This window comes from Schistocerca nitens, chromosome 3 (genome assembly GCF_023898315.1).
Source record: "Schistocerca nitens isolate TAMUIC-IGC-003100 chromosome 3, iqSchNite1.1, whole genome shotgun sequence".
In the NCBI taxonomy this organism is placed as follows: Eukaryota; Metazoa; Arthropoda; class Insecta; order Orthoptera; family Acrididae; genus Schistocerca; species Schistocerca nitens.
The window spans coordinates 832820803-832839937 of record NC_064616.1 but is presented as its reverse complement, the minus strand read 5'-3'; the positions used below and the strand labels follow the sequence as shown (position 1 = coordinate 832839937).

General features: G+C 45.4%; 1 long non-coding RNA gene across 1 annotated transcript in view; it reads right to left on the bottom strand.

The window, feature by feature from the left end:
- LOC126248861 (uncharacterized) overlaps nt 1-17884 on the bottom strand; it is a 31304-nt gene extending 13420 nt beyond the window's left edge. The window contains exons 1-2 of the long non-coding RNA XR_007545550.1: nt 17435-17884; nt 17242-17364 (exon numbers count right to left, since the gene is read on the bottom strand). This is a non-coding gene — a long non-coding RNA (uncharacterized LOC126248861). The remainder of the gene's footprint in view (nt 1-17241; nt 17365-17434) is intronic.
- Between the last annotated feature and the right edge of the window lie 1251 nt (nt 17885-19135).

Below are 19135 nucleotides of genomic sequence, written 5' to 3'. Positions count from 1 at the left end.
GCGGGCAAAGGCAGTATGGATGGCCGACTCCAGACTCACCAGATTGTCGGTGGCAGAGCGGCCTTTACGGAACCCACCCTGAGATGGTGCTAGAAGGCCCCGAAACTCCAGTACCCAATTCAAGTGCCGGCTCACCATCCGTTCGAGAAGCTTGCAAAGAATGTTGGTGAGGCTAATGGGGTGGTAGCTGTCCACCTCCAAAGGGCTCTTGCCCGGTTTCAAAACGGGGATGACAATGCTTTCCCGCCATTGCGATGGAAACTCACCCTCGACCCAGAGACGGTTGTAAAGGTCGAGGAGGCGTCGCTTACAGTCCACTGAAACTTGTTTCAGCATCTGACAGTGGATGCGATCTGGCCCAGGAGCGGTAGCAGGGCAAGCGGCAAGGGCACTGTGAAATTCCCACTCACTGAATGGAGTATTGTAGGATTCAGAATGGTGGGTGCGAAAAGAAAGGCTCCGACGTTCCATCTTTAATGGAGCGGAAGGCCAGAGGGTAATTGGAAGAAGCAGAACTAAGAGCAAAATGCTCTGCCAAGCTGTTTGCAATTTCGTCGGAGTCTGTACAAACTGCTCCATTCAGTGAGAGCGCAGGGACGCTGACAGGGGTCTGATAGCCGTAGAGGCGTCGGATCTTGGCCCAGACCTGCGATGGAGAGACATGGAGGCCAATGGTGGACACATACTGCTCCCAGCACTCCTGCGTGCTTTGGCGGATAAGGCGGCGGGCCCGCGCACGCAGCCGTTTGAAGGTGATGAGGTGTTCAATGCAGGGATGTCGCTTGTGACGCTGGAGGGCCCGCCGACGATCTTTAATCGCTTCAGCGATCTCAGGCGACCACCAAGGCACAGTCCGCCGCTGAAGGGACCCAGAAGAACGGGGAATGGCAGATTCGGCAGCAGTAACGATGCCGGTGGTGACCGATTGAACCACCGCATCAATGTCATCATTAGAGAGAGGCTCAATAGCGGCAGTGGAGGAGAACAAGTCCCAGTCAGCCTTATTCATAGCCCTTCTGCTAGGGCCCCCAGAAGAGTGACGCTGTGGTAGTGACAGAAAGATCGGAAAGTGGTCACTACCACACAGATTGTCATGCACACTCCATTGGACAGATGGTAAGAGGCTAGGGCTACAGATCGAAAGGTCAATGGCGGAGTATGTGCCATGGGCCACACTGAAGTGTGTGAAGGCACCATCATTTAAAATCGAGAGATCGAGCTGCGACAATAAATGCTCAACGGTGGCGCCTCGACCTGTTGCCACTGACCCACCCCACAGAGGGTTGAAGTCGCCCAGTAACAAGAAAGGTGGCGGCAATTGGGCTATCAGCGCAGCCAGGACATGCTGCGAGACATCACCATCCGGTGGAAGGTAAAGACTGCAGACGATAACAGCCTGTGGCGTCCACACCCGAACAGCAACAGCCTCTAAAGGTGTTTGGAGAGGGACAGACTCGCTGTGCAGAGTGTGAAGGACATAGAGGCAGACGCCACCAGACACACTTTCATAAGCTGCCCGGTTCTTATAATAACCCCGATAGCCACGGAGGGCGGGGGTTCGCATTGCTGGAAACCAAGTTTCCTGAAGAGCAATGCAGAAGAAAGGATCAAGGCTGATAAGTTGTCGGAGCTCAGCTAGATGGTGGAAGAAACCGCTGCAGTTCCACTGGAGGATGATATTGTCCATGGCTGAGAAAGGCGTGAAGGGACTGGGAAGGCAATTTACGCCGCTTGTTCACTCACTGCCACCGATTCAGTACCCCGTGCAAGTGGCATCCATGGCGTCTGAGGGACCAGCGAGATCAAGGTCCTCAACGGACGCCAGAATCTCGACCTCATCCTCAGACGCAGAGCTCGAAGGGTGCGGTGGGGTCGGTGCCACTGCAAGTTCTTTGGCCTTAGAGGTCTTTCTCTTTGACTTCTCTCTCTGACCCTTGGGTTTCACCAGCTGGGAAGACTTCACCGAGTCAGTCTCCAGGACGGAGGAGGATCGTGAAGCCCTACGCCCGGCCGCTGGTGAGGACTTACGCCACTGTCGGCTGTCATCCTTCCCGCTGGTGGAACCCTGGGAAGGGAGGGTCCCAAGGGAACCCTTACGGGCGAGAGTAGCCGAAGAAGTTAGACACTTCTCCGGCTGAGAAGCGGGGACAGACGTCCCCGATGGGTGGGAGGATGTTGCTCGTGAGGTAGGTGGTGCAGGAGCAACCGGTTGGGGAGAGCCCCCCACGGGCAAGGGGGCAGGAGGAGTCGTACTGCTCATCGAGCTGGCTGGAAGTCTCGAAACTGATGGGGCTAGCACAGTTGTTGTAGCAGCTGTGTAAGAAGATGTCATTCTCACAGGATGGAGTCTGTCATATTTCCTTTTGGTCTCAGTATAGGTCAGACGGTCCAGGGTCTTATATTCCATGATTTTGCGCTCTTTCTGAAAGACTTTGCAGTCAGGCGAGCAAGGTGGATGATGCTCTCCGCAGTTGACACAGATGGGAGGCGGGGCACATGGAGTATTGGGATGTGATGTGCGTCCACAATCTCGACATGTGAGGCTGGAAGTGCAGCGGGAAGACATATGGCCGAACTTCCAGCACTTAAAGCACCGCATCGGGGGAGGGATATAGGGCTTGACGTCACAACGGTAGACCATCACTTTGACCTTCTCCGGTAATGTATCACCCTCGAAGGCCAAGATGAAGGCACCGGTAGCAACCTGATTGTCCTTCGGACCCCGATGAACGCGCCGGACGAAATGAACACCTCTACCCTCTAAGTTGGCACGCAGCTCGTCATCAGACTGCAAAAGTAGGTCCCTATGGAAAATAACACCCTGGACCATATCGAAACTCTTATCTGGTGTAATGGTAATGTTAACATCCCCCAGCTTGTCACAAGCAAGTAACCTGCGTGACTGGGCGGAGGATGCCGTTTGTATCAGTACTGACCCAGAGCGCATTTTGGACAAGCCCTCCACCTCCCCAAACTTGTCCTCTAAATGCTCGACGAAGAACTGAGGCTTTGTGGATAGAAAAGACTCCCCATCAGCTCTCGTGCAAACTAAGAATCGGGGCGAATAACTGTTACCTCCATCCTGAGACTTACGCTCCTCCCACGGCGTGGCCAGAGAGGGGAACGTTTTCGGATCATACTTCTGAGCATTAAATTGAGCCCGAGAACGCTTAGAGACTGCTGGCGGCTGGCCGCCAGCGAGAGATGATGTACCACACTTCATTGCGGGTCATCCGCCCTGATGCCACCTACTCCGACCAAGGGCCCTCCCCATGGGTGCCACCCAGCCGCAGCAATAGCCACCTGGCAGGATGGCCATTGCCGGGAGTCCTGATGCCCCAGGGAGACAGGCATCTACTCCTTGGCATACGTGGGGAGTTAACGGCGCAGGCATCAGTAGAGCAATCCCTGTTTTGTCAGGGGGCTACAACCAACAGGGTACATGGCGGCCCCACCACAACGGACTGGCTACCGTGCTGGATGTTAGGTGACATGTGGTCCATGGTCGCCATCAGTGCAGAAAGTGGCACTGCACAGCGCAAGGTGGAAAGTGCATGCAGGAACGTATCCATGCCCTAGAGATGGAGAGCGGGCAGGACTGCAATGCAACGACAAAGAAGCTGGCGAAAGGTCTGATCGCTAGATGGACACTTCTGTAGAATTTGGAAAAATGGAGGTCAAACCACAATGGGGACCATCACATTAATAGCCGAAACAGGTAAGACTCCTTTTAGTCGCCTCTTACGACAGGCAGGAATACCGCGGGCCTATTCTAACCCCCGAATCCGCAGGGGGGCAAACACCACTGAATGACCGGACCGTTCCAGGGCATAAATGGACTCCTGGATGATCGTTACCAAAGGATGACGAGGGTAGCACTGGTCAATAGCTTGTAGGCTGCTCAAGGAAATGGTACACAGAAGAAACGACTCCTCAGGGCATGAATGGATGTGGTCAAGAGCACGAGATATAGCCACCAGCTCAGCAGTGAAAACACTGCAGCCATCGGGCAAGGAATTCTGTTCAATATGTCCTCCATGGACATATGCGATGCCGATGTGACCATCAGCCATCGGTGTAAACCAGTTCATGGCCTCGGTACATATCAAGAATTGAGATGAAGTGACAGCGGAGAGCCATGTGAAAGGTCCAGGCGAAGCCGTGGCATAGGTGTGCACCATGGAGGTGTACGTGATTGGACCTTGAGTAAGGTGGTAAAGGATAGGACACCAGTTCAGATAGAAGAGATCAGACGCGAACTGCAATTGCAAGCCCTGACCTGGGCCGCCGATGCAGGAGATGAACAGTGTGGGTGGGAAAAGGAGACAGTAATTCGGATGCCCAGGAGAACTACAAACATGTGCAATGTAACTGGGCAGCAACTGTGCACGCATGTCCTGCAATGGAGGGACTCCAACCTCTGCAAGGACACTGGTCACTGGACTCATCCTGAAAGCTTCCATCGCTAGCTGAATGCCTCAGTGGTGCACTGGATCGAGTAAACACAATGTTGAGGGTAGCACCGAACCATAAACCAGACACCCACAGTCAAGACGGGATTGAACAAGAGCTCTGTATAGCTGCAGTAGTGTAGAACGATCTGCACCACAGTTGGTGTTGCTCAGGCAACAAAGGGCATTGAGGTGCTGGCAGCAATTCCGCTTAAGCTGATGAAGGTGAGGAAGCCTAGTCAATCAGGCATCGAAAACTAGTCCTAAAAATCAATACATCTCCAATACAGTGAGGGAATCATCAGTAAGGTAAAGTTCTGGTTCCGGATGAATAGTACGATGACGACAGAAGTGCATAACACACGACTTTGCGGACGAAAACTAAAAGCCGTGGGCTAGAGCCCATGACTGCGCCCTGTGGATGGCTCCCTGTAGACGCTGCTCAGCAACACCAGTACTGGTGGAGCAGTACGAAATGCAGAAGTCGTCTGCAAACAGAGACTGTGAGACGGACGGCCCTACAGCTGCTGCTAGACCATTAATGGCCACTAAAAATAGAGATACACTCAACACAGAGTCCTGTGGGACCCCATTCTCCTGCATATGGAGGGGGGGGGGGGGGGGGGAAGGTGAACTATGGGAGGCACTAACTTGGACATGGAAAGTACGAAGCGACAGGAAATTCTGGATAAAAATTGGGAGTGGGCCTCAGATACCCCACTCATATAATGTGGCAAGGATATGATGTCGCAGGTCGTGTCATACACTTTTCGTAAGTAAAAAATGTGGCAACAAGGTGTTGGCATCTGGAAAAGGCTGTTCAGATGGCAGACTTGAGGGACACAAGATTATCAGTGGAAGAGCGACCCAGGCAAAAGCTGCCTTGTCACGGAGCCAGTAGGCCATGTGACTCCAGGACTCAGCCCAACCGCCGACACACCATATGTTCCAGCAGCTTACACAGAACGTTGGTGAGACTGATGGCCCAATAGCTATCCACATCAAATGGGTTTTTGCCGGGTTTGAGCACTGGTATGAAGGTGCTCTCCCACCAGTGCGATGGAAAGATGCCATCGCACCAGATCCGGTTGAAGATCACGAGGAGATATCACTTGTAGTCAGATGAGAGATCTTTAATCATCTGAATGTGGATATGATCGGGCCCAGGAGCTGTGTCAAGCCAATGTGCAAGGGCACTGAGGGGCTCCCACTCTGTAAATGGGGCGTTTAGGGTTCACTGCGGTGTGTAGTGAACGAGAGGACTTTCCTTTCCATCCGCCGTTTGATAGGGTGAAAGGCTGGGGGGTAATTCTCTGATGCAGAGGCGCAAGCATAGTGCTCAGCAATCGCGTTTGCATTGGTAGATAACACGCCATTTATGGTAACACTTGTTGGTGTCTGGTACCCAAAATCTCGTTTGACCTTTGTCCAGACTTGGGAAGGTGGCGTATGGCACCCAATGGTCGACACGTACCTCTCCCACCACTCCTGTTTCCGCATTTTGATAAGCTGATGAACGCGGAACGGAGCCATTTAAAGGCTATGAGGTGCTCCAGGGAAGTGTGCCGCTTATGCTGCTGCAGTGCTCGCTGATGCTCCTTAATTGCCTCAGCAACTTCCGATGCCCACCAAGGGACTGTCTTTCACCAGGGGCACCCTAAAGGACAAGGGATCACATTTTCCGCCACAGAAACGATTGTTGTAGTTACCTGCTCAACCAACACATCAACGTTACTATGTGGGGGAGATTCAACGGCGACAGCAGAGGTGTTGGCTTCCTGGTCTGCCTTGTTTAAAGCCCATCTGGGCAGGCATCCGTGGGCCTGATGCCGGGGCAGTGACAGGAAGATGGGGACGTGGTCACTACCACCCAGGTCGTCATGTGCTCTCCAGTGGATAGATGGGAGAAGAACAGGGCTGCAAACCAAGAGGTCAATGGCTGAATATGTGCATGTGCCACACTGAAATGTGTGGCAGCCCCAGTATTTAAGAGGCAGAGTTCGAGTTGTGACAGTAAATTTTTGACATCTCTGCCTCTGCCAGTAAGAACTGTGCCACCCCACAAGGGGTTATGAGCATTAAAATCTCCCAAAAGTAGGAAAGGTTTAGGGAGTTGATCAATCAGTCCAGCCAATGTGTTCAGAGGTACTACACCATCTGGAGAAAGATATACATTGCAGGCAGTTATTGCCTGTGTCATCCTTATCCTGACAGCCACAGCTTCAAAAGGGGTTTGAAGGGGCACACGTTCGCTGCATACTGAGTTCAGGACATAGACGCAAACTCCACCTGACACACTATTATAGTTGCTATGGTTCCTGTAATATCCCTTATAGCCACGGAGGGCAGGGGTCCACATTGCCGGGAACCAGGTTTCCTGGATGGCAATGCAGAAAGCAGGTGTAAATCTTAATAGTTGCCATAGCTCAGCCAGGTGATGGAAAAAACCGCCACAATTCCACTGGAGGATGATGTTACCATGAGGCTGGGAAGGCATGAAGCACGCAAGGAGGCAGGTTATATCTCAGGGTCACCTGCTGCTTCCAACTGAGTATTTGCAGCCATTTCTATGGTGGATGAGGCATCAGTGAGAGCCAGGTCCACAGGGGACGCTAAGATCTCCACTGCATCCTCAGATGCAGAATTGATAGACAGTGGGTGTTGGGGCCACCAGAGGGTCCTGTTTCTTAGCAGACTTCTTCTTAGTTTGCTTGCTCTCTCACTTCTCTTTAGGGGGCTTACTGGGAAGATTTATCTGAAGCAGATTCAGGCATGGAGGAAGACCATGAAGCTCTTCATCCAGCAGCTTTTGGCTCCTTGAGCCATTGGCGAGTATCCGCCATGGCATTAGTAGAGACCTTGGGAGAGAGGGCTCCAAGGGACCCCTTCCGCACAAGAGGAGCCGGAGGAGGCTGTTGCTTCTCCAGCAGGGGGAGGGTACCAATGTCCCCAGCGTTTGGGGTGACCTTGCTCCCAAAGTAGATCCTTTGGGAGCAACAGAGGAAGATTTGCCCCCTATCACCAATGGGGCCCACTGTTCGTGGTACAGAGTGAGGAACCACTGGCACTTGGGATGGTGATGTACCTGCAGTGTATGTTGACGTCAACCAAATGGGGTGTAATCTTTCGAATTTACGTTTAGCCTCTGTGTAAGTCAACCGGTCCAGGGTCTTTTACTCCATGATTTTCCGCTCCTTTTGGAGTGCTGGGCAGTCTGGCGAGCAGAGGCAGTGGTGCTCTCCACAGTTGATGCAAGTGGGACGTGGCGCACATGGAGTATCTGGATGCAGTGGATGTCCACAGTCTAGACATGTGGTGCTTGAAGTGCAGCAGGAAGACGTGCTCAAACTTCCAGCACTTAAAGCACCACATATGGGGAAGGACGTAAGGTTCAACATCACAGCAGTAAACCATCACCTTGACCTTTTCAGGCAATGAATAACCCTCAAAGGCCAAGATGAAGCCACTGGTAGCAACCCTGTTGTCTTTGGGTCCCCTATACATGCGCAGGATGAAATGAACACCCTGCAGTTATAAATTAGCGCAGAGCACGTAGTCGGACTGAAAGAGGATGCCACAATGGAAAATAATCCCCTGGACGATGTTGAGGCTTTTATGGGGTGTGACGAAAACAGGAATATCACCTAGCTTGTCACAGGTGAGTAACGCTCGGGATTGGGCTGGGGATGCTGTCTGAATTGACCTCGCTGTTTCACATCTTGGACAGCGCTGTCACTTCTCCAAATTTATCCTCAAAGTGTTCAACGAAAAATGGAGGCTTTGTAGGTAGAAAAGAGTCCTCATTGGTTCTGCTAAAGACTAAAAACTGAGGCGAATATGGCTCTCTCCGCTCTGTAGCTCTACTTTCCTCCTGTGGTGTAGCAAGTGAGGGAAACAATTTAGGGTCACACCTGTCGGCATTGTATTCTATCTTGCCCTTCTTAGAGACTGCTGGTGCCATACAGTCACCGGCAAGAGATGACTTAGTCCGCTTCATTGAGGGTCATCCGCCCTGATGCCACCCACTCTGATCAGGGGCTCTCCCCACGGGCACCATCCAGCCACAGCAAAGGCCAACTGGCACGATGGCTATTGCTGGGAGTCCTGATGCCCCAGGAAGACAGGCATCTACTCATTCGCATACGTGGGGAGTTTACATCTCAGGCATCAGCAGTGCGATCCCTGTGTTTTCAGGGGGCTACCACCAAATGGGTACATGACGGCCCCACCATAACGGACTGGCTACTGTGCTGGATATTGGGTGCAGAGAAATCCAATATTGTCATGGGGGCAAATGAGGACAGGAGACAACAGAAGAAGATGACATACCCCGGAAAGTGTCCTCGCCCAAATAGTTGAACCGCAGGTGGAGAGGCAAAGCCATGACAAGTGATTCAGGAGGTCAAATGTAAGGGAACTCGTGCACTATGTAAGGCATCCTTCCCCATATGGCCCGCACTTCTGTCAAATTTTGAAAGTGGCAGGTCAAACCATAGAATGGGACCTGAACTCACAGGACCGAAAAGTGTGAGACTCCTTTTAGTCACCTCTTACAACAGGCAAGAATAATAAATTCTAAGTCCCAGAACCACAGGGGGACACAAAGCATAAATTAATCCTTGTGAACACTTGGCTTACGAATCACGAAAGAAGGTTGTATACATAGAAGAGACCTGCATACAGCGGAAAGTTATTTTATAATGGTAACCCGGAGATTTAGGAACCAGATTTTAAATTTTAAGCTACTCTCAGGTGCAGATGTTAACTCTGACCACAATGTATTGATCATGATTGTAGATCAAGACAAAAGAAACTGGGAAAAGGTAGGAAATTAAGGAGACCTGGATAAGTTACAAGAACCGGAGGAAGTTGAGTGTTTCAGAGGAACTGTTAGGCAATAGTTGACAAGAACAGGGAAAAGGAATACAGTAGAAGACGAACGGGTAGCTATAAGAGATGAAATAGTGAAGGGAGCAGGGGATCAAATAGGTAAAAAGACAAAGCCTGGTAGAAACCCTTTGATAGCACAATATACACAGAATGTAACTGATGAAAGGAGAAAATATAAAATTGCAACAAAGGAACTAGGCAAAAGGGAATAGAAACATCTAATAATGAGATTGAGAGGAAATGCAAAATGCCTAAACAGGAATTGCTATAGGACAAATGTAAGGGTTTAGAAGCATATTTCATAAGTGGAAAAATAGATACCACCTACAGGAAAATTGAAGACTTTTGGAGAAAAGCGAAGCAGCTGTATGAATATCAAAAGCTCAGATGGAAAACCAGTACAAAGCAAAGAAGGGGAGACTGATAGGTGGAAATAGTGTATAGAGGGTCTATACAAAGGAGATGAACTTGAAGGGAATATAATAGAAGTGGAAGAGGGTGTAGGTGAAGAGGAGATGGGAGACATTATACTGTTAGAAGAATCACACAGAGCATTGAAAGACCAAAGTCAAAACAAGACCCCTTGAGCAGACAACATTCCATCAGAACTACTGATAGCCATTGAAGAGCCAGCCATGGCTAATCTCTTCCATCTGGCGTGTAAGATGTATGAGACAGGAGAAATAACCTCAGACTTCAATAAGAATATGAGAAATCCAATTCCAAAGAAAGCAGGTGCTGACAGGTGTGAATATTACCGAACTATCAGTTTAATAAATCATGGTTGCAAAATATGTACACCAATTCTTTACAGAAGAATGGAAAAACAGGTAGAGGCCAACCCCAGGAAAGATCAATTTGGATTCCGAAGAAATGTAGGAACACATGAGGTAATAGTGACCCTATGACTTCTCTTAGGAAATAGGTTAAGAAAAGGCAAACTTATGTTCATAACATTTGTAGACTTGGAGAAAGCTTTTGACATTGCTGACTGGCATACTCTTTGAAATTCTGAAGATAGCAAAGGTAAAGTACAGGGAGTAAAAGGCTATTCACAACTTTTACAGAAACCAGAATAACCTATCCCCAATGTTATTCAATCTGTCTACAGAGCAAGCAGTAAAGGAAACCAAAGACAATTTTGGAGTAGAGATTAAAGTTCAGGGAGAAGAAATAAAAGCTTTAAGGTTTGCCAATGACATAGTAATTGTGTCAGAAATAACAAAGGTCTTGGATGAGCATTTAGATGGAATAAATGGTCCTGAAAGGGGGGGATATAAGATGAACATCTACAAAAGCAAAGCATGGATAATGGAATGTAGTAGTCAAATTACATCAGGTGATGCTGAGGTAATTAGAGTACGAAATGAGACACTAAAAGTAATAGAGCTTTGCTATTTGGGCAGCAAAATAACTGATGATGGCCACAGTAGGAGTATAAAATCTAGATTGACAGTGGCACAAAAATCGTTTTTGGAGAAGAAAAATTTGTTAACATCGAATATAGATTTGTGTGTTAGGAAGTCTTTCCTGAAAGTATGTGTGTGGAGTGTGGCCACATATGGAAGTGAAATATTAACAGTGAACAGCTTAGACAAGAAGAGAATAGAAGCTTTTGAAATGTGGTGCTACAGAAGAATGCTGAAGATTAGATGGGTACATGAGGTAACTAATGAGGAGACACTGAACAAAATTGTGGAGAAAAGAATTTTGTGGCACATCCTAAATACAAGGAGGGATTGGTTGATAGGACACATTCTGAGACATCAAGAGATCACAGATTTAGTATTAAAGGGAAGTGCGAGGGGTAAAAATTGTAGAGGGAGACTAAGAGATGAAGTAGTTATTCAGAGATGATGGGAGTTGCAGAGGATAGGGTATACGGACAGCTGCACCAACCAGTCCTTGGACTGAAGACCACAACAACAACAACAACCAAAATACTTGGTAAACATATGAATATAACACTTACAGATTTAAATAAGATGAACACAATAAGCCATACAAGACAGGGTCTCCATCAACAAAGAGGAGAAATAATATCAGATTTGTGTAATTATATTACAGAAAAATTATGTACAAAATCAGTAACACTACTGCATTGCAAAACGTTGATTTATCATTGAAAAATGAAGTACAAGGACCCACTAAGTGCAGTTCGTCAAATGCCATGTGTATAGAAAAAGGTGGAAAGTCAGATAAATCATTCCGTCGTAACTCACTTACATATTAAAAGACAATCTCTAAATGTAAGGCTGGTTAATCACAATTAAGTGAACCATAAAGGGAACTGTTCTTTCACATATGCTGCAAGTGCTGTCTCTGACATTACTAGAAATCTAATAGCCCATTCAGATTGTTTGGAAGGTTGGTTATTGGTGATACTCATAAACTGGATGAATTAGAGGTGGCCTTGGAAACAATTTTGTGCCATTCAGCATTTCAGACTGGTGTGTAAACTATCCTATCATTAGCAACACTTCACAATACTGTCACAGACATCGTATTGCTTGCTCTTGGATTGTCAACATGAAATAACCATATACCTTTCTGTTCACCGTTAGTTCTGTCAAAAAAAGTTACAGTATTATTATTATTAACATTAATTTACATCTCAGAAGTTAAGGGTTTGGTAGAAAATGACTGCACTAACTGCACCCAAAACTTATGTTTTCACACAATGCAGATCCTCGTCACCTAACTTATGTGGACTATCAATGCCAGCTTAAATCAATAAATCCATACATGCTTCACCAGAAATAAAGATCATTTCAGGATCAACCTCTCCATCAACATGCACAGACTACAATGGTCAGTTGCATTACTGATGTCTAACAGTAACCAAACAGTAAGTTGATGCACTACTGTCACTTTGTAAGGTTTCGGTTCCAGTTTGAGTTTGTGCACACCTCTATGAGCAGGTACTGGTGACACACCAGCCTGAAGTGCCAAATAGTGGAATGATTTTTACCAAACTCATTTCCAAGGCTGCTCCTAACACTTCCATTTTTTCTCAGTTGAATGTAATATGCCACCAGTCCCACTGTCTAAGCAACAGCCCATAGGGGCCATGCTGTGAGCTGAGCCATTCTGCATGGGAGTTGCGAACGATATGAGAGCAATCTGAGCAGCTGTCTTAGGTTGTTTGCAGGTGATGCTGTCATTTATCGACTAATAAAGTCATCAGAAGATCAAATCAAACTGCAAAATGATTTAGAAAAGATATTTGAATGGTGTGAAAAGTGGCAGTTGACCCTAAATAACGAAAAGTGTGAGGTCATCCACACGAGTGCTGAAAGGAACTCGTTAAATCCAGTTACACGATAAATCAGTCTAATCTAAAAGCTGTAAATTCAACTATATACCTAGGTATTACAATTACGAACAACTTAAATTGGAAGGAACACAGAAAATGTTGTGGGGAAGGCTAAGCAAAGACTGCGTTTTATTGGCAGGACACTTAGAAAATGTAATAGACCTACACTACGCTTGTCCGTCCTCTTTTAGAATACTGCTGCGCGGTGTGGGGTCCTTATCAGATAGAACTGACGGAGGACATCGAAAAAGTTCAAAGAAAGGCAGCACATTTTGTATTATCGCGAAATATGGGAGAGTGTGTAACAGAAATGATACAGAATTTGGACTGGACATCATTAAAAGAAAGGCATTTTTCTTTGCAATGGAATCTTCTCACGAAATACTGTATCACCAACTTTCTCCTCCTAATGCGAAAATATTTTGTTGACACGGACCTACATAGGGAGGAGAAACAATCACCACCATAAAATAAGGGAAGTCAGAGCTCGTACCAAAAAGATATAGGTGTCCATTCTTTCTGAGCGCTATACAAGATTGGAATAATAGAGAATTGAGAAGATGGTTTGATGAACCCTCTGCCAGGCACTTAAATGTGATTTGCAGAGCATCCATGTAGATGTAGATGCTTCCCACGGAATTCCAGAGACAGTGCACTGTCTCATATGAAACGCCCTGTATTATGTGGTGACAGTTGATTGCAGATCAAGTGTAAAACAGGTTGGAAGTTCTATTTATGTCAAGGATAGTCCAAATTTAATGTATGAATCACTTGAAAGGAAGGTACGCACAGAACATTTTGAGGCTGCAGCTACAGGGTGATCAAAAAGTCAGTATAAATTTAAAAACTTAATAAACCACGGAATAATGTAGATAGAGAGGTAAAAATTGACACACATGCTTGGAATGACATAGGATTTTATTAGGGGGAAAAGAGGAAAAAAAAAAACCACACACACACACACAAAAAAAGTTCGCAAAGTGTCCGACAGATGGTGCTGGACAGCAAAACTGCCACTGTGACGGGTGAGAGGTACGCCGATATGTTACAGAATCGCATCATCCCTAGCCTGGCTGATAAACACCTGCTAGATCATACGATGTTTATGCAGGGTGGCGCTCCACCCCATATTGCTAGACGCGTGAAAGATCTCTTGCGCGCGTCGTTTGGTGACGATCGTGTGCTCAGCCGCCACTTTCGTCATGCTTGGCCTCCTAGGTCCCCAGACCTCAGTTCGTGCGATTATTGGCTTTGGGGTTACCTGAAGTCGCAAGTGTATCATGATCGACCGACATCTCTAGGGATGCTGAAAGACAACATCCGACACCAATGCCTCACCATAACTCCGGACATGCTTTACAGTGCTGTTCACAACATTATTCCTCGACTATAGCTATTGTTGAAGAATGATGGTGGACATATTGCGCATTTCCTGTAAAGAACATCATCTTTGCTTTGTCTTACTTTGTTATGCTAATCATTGCTATTCTGATCAGATGAAGTGGCATCTGTCGAACATTTTTTGAACGTTTGTATTTTTTTGGTTCTAATAAAACCCCATGCCATTCCAAGCATGTGTGTCAATTTGTAACTCTCTATCTACATTATTCCGTGATTTATTCAGTTTTCAAATTTATACTGACTTTTTGATCACCCGGTATAATGCTTCAATATTAAGAAATAACAACATTATTGGTATACTGTCTCTCTCCTCCCCCACTGGGCCCTCTACAGGAACAGCAATTTTTGGATGGGGATGTTATTAACACTTTGATGCATATTACAAACTTGACAAGGGTCGACAGAAGCGTCCAATCCCACGCGTCGGCTTTGACCCGTGACGTAAGGGTGTTGTGTGTGACATCATGACGGCGCGGAGTTTGGTTTGAGTGTGGCTGTCTCCAGTTCTGTTTTATCTTATTTTATTTACTTTTCTGATCTGTTCGTTCTATCTCGTGAATTTTTTTTTTAAATTTAAAAACACTTATTACTTATTTTAATTATCTGTTTCCTCCAATTTCTGTTTTAGTTTATTATATTTATCTTTCTGATCTGTTCGTTCTTATCACGTGAGATTTTTTCCTTAAAAAGACAAAAAACACTAATCAGCTACTGAAGCATCTTTATCTTCTATGGGTTGCAGGGGTTACGACCCCTGGGGAGGTGGGTGGGTATTCATGCATGGCTGTCTTCAATTACACGTTGTAGATACGCAAGGCGTCTAAATTTGTTTATATTTAGTTTGCCCCCCACCCAAAACACCCCATTTCCCGCACTTGTCCCGTTAGTGTCATTAGGCTTCTTGTGGAAAGTGTGTGTGTTTGTTTTTGTTTCCGCCATATTTGTGACGTCATGGGTCAAAGCAGACGGGCGGGATCGGACGCTTCCGTATTTCCCTTGACAATATCACACCACAGCACAAAATGAGAGATTTTCAGTAAAGACTTAATTGTATCTATGTAACATGTAATGTTAAAAAGAAAGTCTCTTATCTTCCAAGTTAACCTAGATCTCTGGCCCACTACAGATCAACAGTCACAACCACCATAAAGATGAGAAACAAAATGTCAGTAGCACTGTCTTCAATACACCTCCCATCTAAATCAGAACTATATAGGTTCCGTACACAGCACAAGCTTATCTACCATCAATAACTAAACAACATATTGTTAGAGAACACAAACCACACTACAGCTAAAGGATAAAACAGGAACATCACTGATGCCAATTATATAACATACGACGTCACACTCAAAAGAATACTCCAGTGGCTCACATTGTTCACTAGATCCGAATACTGTATAGACAAAAAACTGAGTCATTTTTTGAAAGTAATAATCTGCTTAGCATCCAGTTCAGAATAAGAGTTTTTACAGTCAGTGGAGTTGAAAATATCATTACAAAGGTGGATGACTGCTCTCAAAATTAATCAATGACATGGGTAACACCTCTGGACATCTGCAAAGCTTCTGACATGATCTTCCACACAGCATTATTGGAAAGCTCCACTGTTTAGGGAGTAAGAGAAGGTGCACTTTACCCAATACACAGTAGTAAACTGACAGCAAATTACTCAATATGAAATTTACTTCCATGGACAAAGAGTACTCCAGAAGACACAATCCTTTGACAATCCTCGTTTCTTTCTTACATAAATGAAGTCATTTACTAATGTACTATGGCACATAATACACTATTGTACACACAGAATACAACATTAATGGCACTTGATGCAAAACCTAGACAAGCTGTGATGCAACATGATAGCAGTACCAGTTAATTTGAAGCAAGTTAACAACATATACGAACAAAAACTGATGATATCAGATTTCAGTATGTTTCCAGCAATAATACTATAACAGCCAAACTTCTGCATTTTCACATTGACTAAACATTGCATTAGGATACCTGTACAACAAACTGAGTACCAAACTGTCATGTGATCCACCTGCCCTATAAGAAACTGTGGGCAATATGGAAGTGTCTGATTCTGCCTGTCTGCTTTGACCCACGATGCTACCAAGGTAGCAGACACTCTTAGTCCCAGTGTATACAATATGGCAAACAAAGTCACTAAATACAGCCATAAAATATTCACTTCAGCAATAAAATGAAACTAATGGTGCAGAAAGTAGATGGTCTTGGGCAGGGACAAACTAAATATACCGTAAGAATGTCACCATTCTAAAACAATACTGAAAAATTAAAATAAAATCCATGACAATAACAAAAAACCACCAAAGTATCTGAAATCTAATATTTCATATGACCCCCCCCCCCTCTCTCTCTCTCTCTCTCTCTCAACGATTTTTTACATTCTTAACAGTTTGGGTCTATAGAGATATTAGCTTTATCTCTGTCAACAGATTATCTAAAAGACAGCTCATTATTGGATTTGGATTGGATTGTTTGGGGGAAGAGACCAAACAGTGAGGTCATCAGTCTCATCAGATTAGGGAAGGAAGTTGGCCATGCCCTTTCAAAGGAACCATCCCGGCACTTTTCTGGAGCGATTTAGGGAAATCACAGAAAACCTAAATCAGGATGGCCGGACACGAGATTGAACCGTCGTCCTCCTGAATGCGAGTCCAGTGTGCCAACCACTGCGCCACCTCACTCAGTGGCTCATTATTTACATAACTAAATTCAAAACGTTTTTCAACTGTAGCAATACCATAGTATGTGACATAAGACAATTATGTGTCACACACGGGGGTGATACATGAAGAAGACACATACACCTGTTGAAGTTATTTAATGGAATCTGGGTTCAGGTATCTTATGACATTTAGGGGCAGCTACAGGTTTTTGTATGATAGTATGCACATCATCTTTATTACTTGCCAAAATGTTCAGAGGTGAATAAAATTATTGCAATGTACTGCACTACACTTTGTCACTGAAATCCTTAATCTGTAAACAGTGCCTTCATCAATATTTGACTAGGTGTATAACAGCGATATTTCATGTGCAGTTCATTGAGATGCTTATGTATTACTTGTAATACTTAATTCAACGAACGTATGCAGTACCTGAAACAAATAATTCATGCCTATCAATTGCAAATCCAATTATGTAACTCACCTTCCAGCTTTTAATCATGTAGATCGTTTCTCTCTTATGAAATCTCTGATAGCTTTCTTGCCGGCTTCATCTTCTTTCCGCATCACAATACGGCTTTCTTCCATATCTCCAAGTAATGAATGTCTGGAATAGGTAGTATAATTAACATCTCTTAATGCTATTAATCGGTGACTGTCCCAAGAAATATGCTCACCGGTAATTAAATGCGGTTACAGCGAATAAAAGAAAACTCCCAAACAGAACTGGATACCTAAATTTAACATAGTTAGAATATTTCATCGTTGTAATATAGCTGTCGTATATTGTTGCAACACGTCCTCCTGACAGAATCTTCGGTCTTCGTTCCTTCAGTGTGTTTTCTGCACCCCAACTCGACTTCGTAAAGCAGCAAGTGTTCTTTTCTGTTAATGTCTCCGTTCGAAATTGCAGGGAATTCTCAACACAATCGCAAATTCAATATCAATTTACTGAACGGCTTTTATACGTATTGCACATTTAATGGTAAATCTAAAGCATCGCATAAATAAACACTTAATCTGATAATTGTTACTTGTTAGTACGATAGTTGGAATGAGAATCGATGAGTGGCCATCCTCGATTATGGCCCACAGAGAGGTCGATTCACATGACGGAACGGTTCGTCAAACCTGATTCCACAATTCATTATTGTATTGCGAATGGTGGCATTCACAAAGGCCATAAGCGGGCCGGAACAGAACGGAAAGTCAAAGTCACGGTTTCTCGGGATTAAAGGCTTGACTATGACTTTGGTGAAGAAGAACGCTATCGTCAACTGCTAAAGTGTTCCATAGCGACTTGCGTATTTTTTCCATTGAGTGTTGTTCTACAAGTGGGGTAAGATATCTGAAATCGAAAAATTATTTAGGTTTTACAATAACAGAACAGACCTAATGGCCACGATGTATATACACTCTAAGAAAAAAACAAAAGGAAAGAAAAATTGATATACCACGAAGAAATTATACGAATGAGATGGAAATCGGTAGATGCGATGTACATGTACAGACAGAAACATGATTACAATTTCAGAAAAATTGAATGATTTATTCAAGAGAAAGAGCTTCACAAATTGAAAAAGTCGACAGCTCATTAGTCCACCTCTGGTCCTTATGCAAACAGGTCTTCGACTTGGCACTCAGTGACAGAGTTTTTGGATGTCCTCCTGAGGGATATTGTGCCAATATCTGTCCAAATGGCGCGTCAAAAAGCCGAACTGGTTGGAGGGACCTGCATATAATGCTCCAGACATTCTCAGTTGCGGAGAGAATCCGCGACCTTGCTGGAAAACATCGGTAGTGTTTGACAAGCATGAAAACAAGCAGTAGAAACTCTAGTCTTGTCCTGGTGGGCATTATCTTGCTGAAATATAAGCCTATGATGGATTACCATGAAGGGCAACAAAAAGTGTCGTAGAACATCGTCGACCTACCGCTGTGCTGTAAGGGTGCCGCAGATGACAACCAAAGAGACCAAGCTATGAGAAGAAATGGTATCCCAGGCCAGTAGTCCTGGTAGTCGAGCCGTGTGGCAGACGACATTCAGGTTGGTAACCGACTGCTGTCCCATCGTCTCCAGACACCTCTTCGGCCTGGAATTTCATTAACTGCAGTAGAATTGTCTTCAGTGATAAGCCCCACTTCGAACTGAGCCCTGATAACCAGTTCTGGAGACATCTTGGACAGCCATGGCGTCTGACGATATAACGCGCCTATTCGACAGAATTTGGCACATTATGACTCAGGACGATATCCAACAACTCTTTCAATCAATACCAAGCTGAAGAACTGCTTCAAAAGGGCCAGTGGCGGACCAGTGCGCTATTGACTTGTTCAGTTTGTGAAGCTCTTCCTATTGAATAAATCATTCAATTTTT